The sequence below is a fragment of the Pinus tabuliformis genome, chromosome 2_2, assembly GCF_031772625.1.
Source record: "Pinus tabuliformis cultivar Carrire ecotype Pingquan chromosome 2_2, CPIR1, whole genome shotgun sequence".
Classification (NCBI taxonomy): domain Eukaryota; kingdom Viridiplantae; phylum Streptophyta; class Pinopsida; order Pinales; family Pinaceae; genus Pinus; species Pinus tabuliformis.
The window spans coordinates 484,949,542-484,960,470 of NC_142300.1; the positions used below are offsets into that span (position 1 = coordinate 484,949,542).

The 10,929-nt window shown below is 38.6% G+C and overlaps 1 pseudogene across 1 annotated transcript; it reads right to left on the reverse strand.

The window, feature by feature from the left end:
* Nucleotides 1-8,004: 8,004 nt before the first annotated feature.
* LOC149193463 (chloroplastic calcium uniporter protein-like) lies at nt 8,005-9,366 on the reverse strand (annotated as a pseudogene). Its single transcript, XR_016254953.1, has 2 exons — nt 8,770-9,366; nt 8,005-8,660 (listed from the first exon to the last, which is right to left on the reverse strand). The product of XR_016254953.1 is annotated as a chloroplastic calcium uniporter protein-like (transcript).
* Nucleotides 9,367-10,929: the final 1,563 nt, after the last annotated feature.

The window sequence follows — 10,929 nt, forward strand, 5'->3', positions numbered from 1 at the left end:
ACTTTCATACTCCGTCTAAAAGTGTCTCACTTGGATATGCCACTGGATTCCCCTAGTGAGTAAGAACTGCACAAATACCATAGTTAGAGGCATTTGTCTCAATCTCAAATGGTTGTTGCAGGTCTAGTAATATGAGCACTAGTGTAGAGCAGAGGTGACGCTTCAACTTGGTAAACACCTTATGTTGGGATTCATACCAAAAGAACTTTTCTTTTGCTCTACCCTTGGTGATTTGACTTAAAGGCGGAGTGATATGATAGAACTCCAACACGAACCTGTGGTAGGAATTGGCAAAACCTAGAAAGTTGCAAGTCTCTATTAGAGTGGGTGGGGTTAGACAATCCCAAATGAATTGTATCTTGGCTGGGTCCACATGCACACACCACTCATAATTTATGCACCCCATATATTTAACCTGGGTCATACCAAAAGTGCATTTCTCCAAATTGGCACACAACTTGTGTTGTCATAGGGTTTGGAGGACCTGTCGAATATGGTGGAGGTGCTCTTCCAAAATCAGACTAAATATTAGGATGTCATCCAAATAAACCACCATGAATGAGTTTGTGAAGGGTCACAATATGTCGTCGATCAACCTCATGAAGGTTGCGGGGGCATTCGTCAACCTGAAAGGCATGACTAACCATTCGAAAAGGCCCTCCTTGGATTTGAAGGCAATCTTCCACACATCGAAGGTTTAGATTGGTACCTGGTGATAACTGGACTTCAAGTCAATCTTGTTGAAATATTTGGTCCCCTTGAGCTGGTCCAAAAGGTCATCAATCTATGGGATTATATACCTATTCCAGACACTGATTTTGTTCATTGCCTGATAGTCAAAACAGATTCTCTAGGTCTCATCCTTCTTCTGTACCAACACAATCGGGCTCCCACATGCTGTTGAACTTGGCCCGATGTGCCCTTTCCACAAAAACTATTGAATCTGCCTCTTGATTTCATCACCCTCTAGAACATAGCGTCGATATATTGGTCCATTGGGTAGCAACGCGCCCGGGTCAGATCGATGGAGTGCTTGACTTGGAAGTGTCAAGGTACCCCTATGGCTGAGGTGAAAATTTCCCTGTACTCCTCCATGATATTTTCCATATGTTGTTGTCGTGCGGAGGATCCCTGTCTATAGGTCATGGCACAATCTTCTTCTTTCCCTGAGGGCGAATCATAAGGAAAACAAATTTCTAGGTCTCAGAAATGATCTTACTACATTGTTTCACAGTGATCAAAGAGATGGTAGTAGGCAGTGCTACCTTAGGTATCATGTACAAATTATTTCCCAAAGTAATAATAACATTGTTTCATTAATATCGAAGAACTGAAATATGTTTACATACAAAATGGAAATAAACTAGCTCAGGAGATGGTAGCTTATCTCTGAGAAGATATGTGGTGGCTGCATGCCTCTGGACTGCGTTACAATGAGGCTCAAAGGCCTATTTATTATTGAGAAACAATGAAAAACTCTAAACATCCAAAAGCCTAACCCTGGGAGATGAAGTGCCAAAGTTGTGGGCCCGGTTTGGGTAAATTGGTACATCGACTTCCTAAAGTCAAAACATCGACATACAATCTTCGTTTGATTCTTACAATACCTCATTAGAAATATATATTCGAGGAGTACATATTTTGACTATAAACATGAGTCAAATTCCTATTTTTTCTCATTCAAAAAAAAAATGTCGTTTAGGGACTCAAAATAGCTCTCAAAGTTCATGACCCGAAAAACTACCAAAAATAGAAAAACTGTGCTACAATTAAGGAAACTAAAAAAATGAAAGAAATTGTGGTGGGGGTACAAGTGGAATAGGCAGGTGGCCACCAATATCCACCTTGATGAGTCCTCCCCCCATAGGAATAAATTTTCTGTATTGCGTTGAGTGCCTCCATGAGATGGGGAACTTCTACTGAACTTGGTCCTTGGTGAGCCACTTACCTTGGTGCAAGAGTTGGACAAATTTGACAACCTGATACAATTGGATATTCTTTTGTTGAGTATTATTGATCTGTGTGTCCATGATCTGATCAGTTGTGGCCTGTTCATTGTAGTCTGGGTTTAAATTTGTTGGTGTGAGTTGTTCTGCAATGTTTGATGTGTCTAGTAATAGTGGAAAGTATGGTCGAAGGCGGTCCACTTTGAACACGAGGTGCAGGCCAAGGAATGGTGGAATGCTGAGCTCAAAAACATTGTCCCCTATAGCCTTAGTGATGATGTAAGGCCCATATCGGAGCGGGTGAAGCTTGCGGTGGGGCCCAATGAGACACTCCTTCTGCAAATGTAACCAAACTTTTTCACCCGCTCAAAACTTGTGTGGCACCCGACATTGATCATGATACTACATGTACTTAGCGTTGGCTTTGTCTAATATGTCATGGAACTGCTGGCGGATATGTTGAATGTGCTCAATGATGTTGTTAGCCCCATCAGCTTCAGACTAGACATGAGCCAAGTTTGTCTGAGTAACTGCACATGGTACGGCCATATCAATGGGACATAGTGGTTGGCATCCCAACCCCATCTAAAAAGGGTTGTGTCCAGTTGAGCTATGGAGAGCTCTGTTGTAGCTATGGTGGACATAGGGGATGCTTTCATCCCATGTGCGTGGATGATTTGAGTTGTGCATGCGTAGAATGTGCACGATCGTCTTGTTGACGACCTTTGTTTGGCCATTAGTTTGTGGGTGGAAAGTTGTGGACTTAGTGAGCTTGGTATCCAACATTGACCAGAGAATTGACCAAATTGTACTTATGAACCTGTTGTCTCGATCTGAGATAATGGACTGTGTGATCCCAAAGTGTATTTAGACTCGTTCAAAGAAGAGCTTAGCAGTGGCTTCTGCTATGATACTCTTCTTGCAGACCACCAAAATAACCATATTAGAGAATCTATCGATGACCATGAAAACACAGTCATTGCCATGCTTAGTAGAAGGAAAGCCCAACATGTAATCCATGGAGATGGATTCCAAATTTCAGCTAAGAGTAGGAAGAGGATTATATAGAACTTTCTTCTTGATGGTTGGTTTGGAAATGATGTAGGTAGTGCAAGATCTGATGTACTTACCAACATTCTATCGATGGTTTGACCATTAAAAATAATTTTGCAACGCTTCCACTATTTTCTCTACACCAAAATGTCCAACGAACTTACTGTAGCGTGATTTCCAAATCATCTCAGCATGCTCTCTCGAAGGAACACATATGTGTCCTAGGTGGCATAACAATGCATATTGCAGGTGAAAATTTGGAACTTGCTTGCTTTCCAAGAGCGTCTAGTATGTGTTGTCAAAATCTGGATCACTCTTGTAAGGATGAGGCCACCCCAAAGTCTCCTTCCCACAAGAGTCAAGCACAGTGATCAACACCATGACTGGTGGTCGACTGATGCAGTTTGCAACATTATTGGTGCTGCCCTTCTTGTACTTAATGTTCAAATGGAACGGTTGAAAGTAGGTAGATCATATCTGATAGCGATCATTTTACAACTTCCCTTGTGTCTGTATGAATTGAAGGGTTTGATGGTCTGTGTGGATGACCATTTTCTTCCCCAGAATGTAATGCTTCCATTTTCGGCAGGCCTGCAGAATGGAATACATCTCTTTGTCATAAGCGGTATACTTTCAGACTGTGTCTACAAGTGTCTCATGGTGATATGCCACTGGATGCCCCTACTAAGTAAGAACTACACCAATAGCGTAATAGGAGGCATATGTCTCATTATTAAATAGTTGTTGCATATCTGGTAATGCGACCACTAGTGCACAGTAGAGGCTATGCTTCAAATCAGAAAACACCTTCTGTTGGGATTCAAACCAAAATAACTTTGCTTTCACACTACACTTGGTGACTTGACTTAAAGACCAAGTGATATGAGAGAACCCCAACATGAACTTGTGGTAGAAATTGGCAAGACCTAGAAAGCAGCAGAACTTTCTTAGAGTGCATGGGGATGGAAAATCCCAAATGAATGTTATCTTGATTGGGTCCACATGCACACCCCGCTCATGAATGATGTACCCCAAATATTGAACTTGGGTCATATAAAAAGTGCATTTCTCCAAATTGGCACACAACTTTTGTTGGGGTTTGGAGGACTTGTCGGATATGGTGGAGGTACTCTTCCCAAATTTAGCTAAAGATTAGGATGTCATCCAAATACATCACCATGAATGATTTGGTGAAAGGTCGCAAGATGTCATCCATCAACCTCATGAAGGTTGTGGGGGCATTCGTCAACCCGAAAGGCATGACTAACCATCCAAAAAGGCCCTCCTTGGATTTGAAGGTAGTATTCCACACATCAGAGGGTTCGATTGGTACCTAATGATAACTAGACTTCAAGTTAGTCTAGCTGAAATATTTGGCCCCCTAGAGTTGGTATAGAAGGTAACCAATCTATGGGATTGGATACCTATTATGGACAATGATTTTGTTCAACGCTTGATAGTCAATACAAAGTCTCCAGGTCCCGTCCTTATTATGTACCAACACGATCATGCTCCCCGAGGGTGATGACCTGAGCCTGATGTGACCTTTCTGTAACAACTCCTGAATTTGCCTCTTGCTTTCATCGTTCTCCAAAAAAGAGCGTCAATAGATTGGTCCATTGGGTAGCGACGCACGTAGGGTTAGATCGATGGAGTGCTTGACCTGACAGTGTAGAGGTACCCCTGTGGGTGAGGTGAAAATGTCCCTGTACTCCTCCACGACCTTGTCCATCTGATACTGTCGTGTGGAGGATCCCTATTTGTAGGTTGTGGCCACAATCTTGTTCTTTCCCCAAGGGAAAATCATAAGGAAAATGAATTTCATGGTCTGGGAAATGATCTTACTACATTTCTTTGCAGTGATCAAAGAGATGGTGGTAGGTGGTTCTACCTCTGGATGTGGTGGCTACATGCCTATGAAATATGTTACAATGAGGCTCATGGGCCTATTTATTATTGAAAAATAATGGAAAATCCTAAACATTGAAAAAACTAACGGAGAATAAGTGCCAAAACTGTGGACCCCGTTTGGGTAAATTGGTGCATCAAATTCTCGGGGTCTTAACATTGGCATACGATCTCCATTTGACATGCACAATACCTCTTTAGAAAGATCTATCCAAGGACTACAACTTTCGACTATAAACACGAGTCTTGTTAAAGCCTCTTGTTTTCCCTTTTTCCAAAAAAAAAGTCATTTAGGGCCTCAAAACGACTCTAGCAGTTTAGGACCCGAAACACTGTAAAAAAATTGTAAATTGTGCTACAATTAAGGAAACTAAAAAAATGAAAGAAAAATTGGTGGGGGTCCAAGTGGAATAGGTGAGTGGCCACTAATATCCACCTGGATCAGTGCTCCCTCCTTAGGGAGAAATGGTTCCCATTGCATTGATTGGCTCCATGAGATGGGGAAACTTCTGTTGAACTTGCTCCCTGGTGATCCACTTGCCTTGGTGCAAGAGTTGGCCAACTTTGAAAACTTAATATAGTTGGATATTCTATTGGCGAGTGTTCTTGATCTGCGTGTCCATGATCTGATCAATTGTGGCATGTTCCATGCAGTCTGCATTTAACTTTATTGGTATGAGTTGTTTTGCAATGTTTGATGTGTCCAGTAATGGTGGAAAGTATGGTCAAAGGCGGTTCACATTGAACACTAGGTGTAGGCCAAGGAAGTGTGGAATGCTAAGATTGAAACATTGTCCCCTACAACCTTAGTGATGGTGTAATTCCCATATCATAGTGGGTGAAGCTTGCAATGGGGCCCAGCGAGGTGCTCCTTAAAATAAACTACACTTTGTTTCCCACCTGGAACTTGTGTGCCACCCAATGCTGATCATGACATTGCTTATACTTAGCATTGGTTCTGTCTAATATTTGCTAGCGGATTTGTTAAATGTGTTCAATGAAGTTGTTAGCCCTGTGAGCTTCGGACTGGACATGAGTTGAATCTTCCTTAGTAGCTCCAAATGGTATGGCCACATCAATGGGACATAATGGTTGGAACCCCAACCCCACATGAAAGGGGCTATGGCCAGTTGAGTTATGGAGACATCTGTTGTAGCTATGATGGACATAGGGGAGGCATTCATCCCATGTGTGTGGATTATTTGAGTTGTACATGCGCAGAATGTGCATGATCATATTATTGATGACCTCTGTTTGGCCATTAGTTTGGGGGTGGAAAGCTGTGGACTTCGTGAGCTTGGTATCCAACGTCGACCAGAGACTTGACCATAATGTACTTACGAACTTGTTGTCCAGATTTGTGATAATGTACTGTGGGATCCCAAAGTGTATCCACACTTATTCAAATAAGAGCTTAGTAGTGGTCTCTGTTGTGATAGTCTTCTTGCAGATTGCGAAAATGACCATCTTAGAGAATATGTCGATGACCACAAAAACGAAGTCACTGCATTTCTTAGTAGAAGGAAGCCCCAACATATAATCCATGGAGATGGATTTCCAAATTCAACTAGGAGTAGATAGAGGAATATATAGGCCTTGCTTCTTGATGGTTAGTTTGAAAATGATGCAGACATAATCAGTGGATAGATTTGACTGACGTAATCAATTTAAAAACATTCATTTGTCAAAAGGGTGATTATGACACCCAAAAAACATAAAAGAAAGACACCGACTATCTAAAAATCCAAATATTACTATAATAACACAATGCATTATACTCTCCCATAATTTATAAGTCCAATTTTTTAATTATAAATATCTCTCTAAGAGAGCCTTTTATGTTTATATTTTTGCTATATAATAAAAAAAAACTTAATTTATTTAGAAAATAATATATTACATTTTATTTTTTTATTTTACCACTTCCAACATATATATATATATATTTTCAAACATTGAAAAAACACCCATTAGGTTCAGCAAAAGAGATACATCATCTCATCTTCCACTATATATCCATCCACATTTCCATTCGATATTACCTTATACATTTTTGGATTTACGTTGTATTAAATGTCAAAAATTCTTTGACAAATGTCAAAGCATTCGCCTCATTAAATATGTTTAAAAACGAAATTCACCAATGAAAGTGGAGCGTTGAGAATCTCAGTTTGTCGATGTCGAGATGTCATTGCGTTGCATTTTTTATGAAACGAGAATTATTGTGATACGAATGTTTGAGGAGCCAAAAAAGTTATTTGTTGGCGTACGGTCCTTATCAATACTCCAACTTATCCAGATCCCCCACTTTGATAAACGTTTCAAAATAGTTGAGTGGGCACCAAAGTCGAGAATTAAAGTTGATTTTTGTTACCACGTGAGAATGAAGATATGCAAAGATATATGTTTCACTTGCCAATGAATATATTCCAATTCATTCCTAAACAAAGCCTATTATTTTGTCGGAAAGCTATTTATAAAAAGATACTATTCTATATATAACATTTGATACACGCTGCTTAATGTTTTCTTATAGACATTCTTAAATAATCCTTCTCAACTATTTTTCACATGGATTCAACCTGACCTCTAAACAAATCCAATAATAATTTTAAAGTATAGTAATTTATTATATTAATTAATTTTTTTATTATAATTTATATATTTATTTTAAATTATTTATTTCTATTTTAAATTTTTAGATTTTATAATTTATATATATATATTTTTATCTTAAAAATTTAGATGTTAGAGAGTTTAATTTTTAATTCAAACTTTATAAAAAGGATTTGAAAGAGTTAGAAAATAAAAACTATTTTTCAAAAAAAAAATTTGCACTCCAATCCTAATAAAAGCATCAATTTATTTGCAAATCCATCCTAATTCAATTCAACCTTCATTTCTTCGGGCTTTAAGAGATTTGTTAGCCATCGTTATTGGTTTTTAGATAGTTTTCTGGAAGACCAAGTAGATCGGGGATGATTAAAACGGATATGAAAGACAAAATGTGATCCGAAAGCACAAGATTTGAAATGGAAGAGGAACGCGGTTGATTTCTCTTAGAATAAAAATTTTTAGGAATATATTTTAAAACTATCGTTAAGGAGTGGAAGTATCTGAATCATGATTCAGCGAAGAACGTACTTGTCTTTATATAAAGGATAACGAATATATTAATTAATACTCCGTTTTGGCACATATCTCATGGATCTTGATTCATTCAAGATCTTGTTCTCGTCTGTGAGCATCTAAATGCTAAGAAAAATACAGAGTTAGAGATCTTAGATATCATCACAGTAACAGAGACGCCTGCGACACTAAGGGGGCTTTAACCCAGGCCTGGATAATCTCCGAAGTTCTCTAAAGCGTTCTATGTCAAAATTCCTCTTCTTCATCAGTCTTCTCTGCGTAGCACCGAAGCGAATCTTGAAGAAGCGATTGAATGAAGGATTTGTGGATGTGTTCAGGAAAAATATATATCCAGCCATGAAGTAAATTGATGTAAGGAAAAAGCATACGGGCTCCATCACATCCCATGACAGTTCCCAGAATGTCAGCCTCATCAAGCCCGCAGTCTGAAGGCCGAAAAACCCCAACCCCAAACGTAATTCAGTCATGGCGTGACTCTCCGCTTTCTTATCAATTTCTACTTTCTCTTTCTCCAGTCTCTCCGCTTTCTTATCAATTTCTACTTTCTCTTTCTCTTTCTGCTGCCAGGGGCGTAGGCATGATCTTCTCGAAAGCTCTTGCTATCTGAAACCACGCCAAAGTAAAAATAATATCAGTTAAACCACAACCAAACACCCCAAATCAATGAATTCTAAGCCCCGGAAATGCTAAAGAAGGTCTGAATTAGATATACCTTGTAAGGACGAAGATATACAGTCTTATTCAATACGAGAACATGGCCCGATTCGTCAAGTAGCTTCGCTATTCCTTTCGCTTCTTCCTATGAAGTCCCCGCCAGCGACTCCATGCAAGCTCGCAGCAGCTCGTCATATGAAATGCAGTCGTCGTGAATCCATTGTAGCCTTTTTTTGACATCCTCCAACCGGACCAATCTGAGCAATCTCCTGCCGTCCTCCACTGATATCTGCCCGTCAGGGGGGCGGGCGTTCAAATACGGCAACCGTTCCTGCCATTGGAAAAATAGTTGGGAAGGAGGGAAAAGGCGGGACTGAAACTGAGAATGGGTTACCTTCGTCTGTTCCCGCCTGTACAGGAAACGGGAAGGATGGCCACCAAAGGTGGTCTGCGGTTTAAAGGTCGAATCTCCGTGGAAACGAAGGGCATCGAAGGCATTGCGGAGGAATGCACAGGTTCTACGATTGGCAATAACCATGAATTCAAATCACAGTGACCACTAAAGAAGAAAATCAATAGAACTTCCACCATAAAAATAGCACTGAAGATGGCTCAACAATCCTAGAAACGCATTGCACACACAGAAGGGAGAGAAAATACATGACACATGTAGACTCGTTCCTCGTTATGTTATGTTATAAGGAAACATTAGGTAGGCGAACCCCAAGGAAACGGGAAAGGAATCGGGTTCGACCACTGTTATGATTCACAAAAATATTGTATGATGACGTGGACAAGTGAGTATGGTGGAGAAGGAACCCACGAAGCCTTTGCATCTGCATCTACATGATGCAAACATAAAGCATTCACCCGTTTGACGCTTCAATTAAATTTGAGTTGAGTTGCATGCGGCGGCAGATCAAACTCATCTCGTCGCCTCCCATAAATGAAGGGTGTAGTGCTGTGAAGGCAATGTGACCGTATGGTATCTTCATGTTGAGAATCATATATGGCCAGGCAGGACAAATTCATTCTCTGTATGCCACTGCCAACATGTGACAACACACATTCTCTACCAACATTCCACGGCATGGAGGAGCAATGAAGTTGTGAGCAAGCGAGTAGGCCATCCCATGGATTATGAAGTAAAACCAGAATCAACACGGAGCCCACAAGCAAAGCGACACTTGAGAGGAGCTTTCCTCGTCACGCCTATGTACATCACATGCTACGTGATGTCAACTTTATTTTATTTTAACTTTATTGTTTAATTTGTTATATAATCTATTTTAATGCATAAGATATTTAATCGTTTAATTTGTTGTTTAGTCTTTTTTTAATGAATAAAATATTTAATCATAACCATGTTTTCGAGCGGAAAATGTTTAACCAGAGGAAAATAGTTCTTTTAATTTTAATTTTAGGATTAAATAAAATGGAATAAAGAGAGTTTCAAAGAGAATATTATATCTAAAAAGTTATTAACTTGCAGTTATTCTCAAATTTATAGTAAGTTTTCCATTTTCTATTTATTACTTCTTTAATGTTATACTTCAAATTGATATTGCAGATATCGATCCTAAAATATTTGTGTAAAAACACTTTCACCCAGTAATTATTGTCAGGTAAGAAAATATCATATATTTTTATTTATTTAATTATCATGATTTTAATTGTGTCAATATTAATAGTCATACTTGTAACAAAAATCTTCCAAGATGATTTTTAATTATTTGATATAATTGTCTATAATAAAAAAAACTATATGATCTCCAAAAATGAAATAAGTTATGACTGCAACATAGAATATAAAACCAATATACACTCAGTTTGTGATCCAACAACTAGAAATAAAGATTTGATCCCATAAATCCAACAATCCAATCTTGAACAAACTTATGTGCATCTTTCAAACACTCTTCTCACTCATATTAACTTATAAAATTATATAATCAAATTTTACTATAATCCATTATTGGAAAATCATATATACATACACATAATTTAATTCTTAAATTAATATAATTAATTGTCATAATTTAAAGTTAAAGTGCTTCACTGTTTTGTTTAAGTGTGATATTGAATCATTAAAAGAAAAAATACGAGGCAACTATTCTTGCGGAAAATGATACGTGATATTAAATTATGGTTTACGAAGACAATATTTTTTTGAGAATAGGAATATTTTGTGTTGGATTGAAAAATATGTATTAGGTAT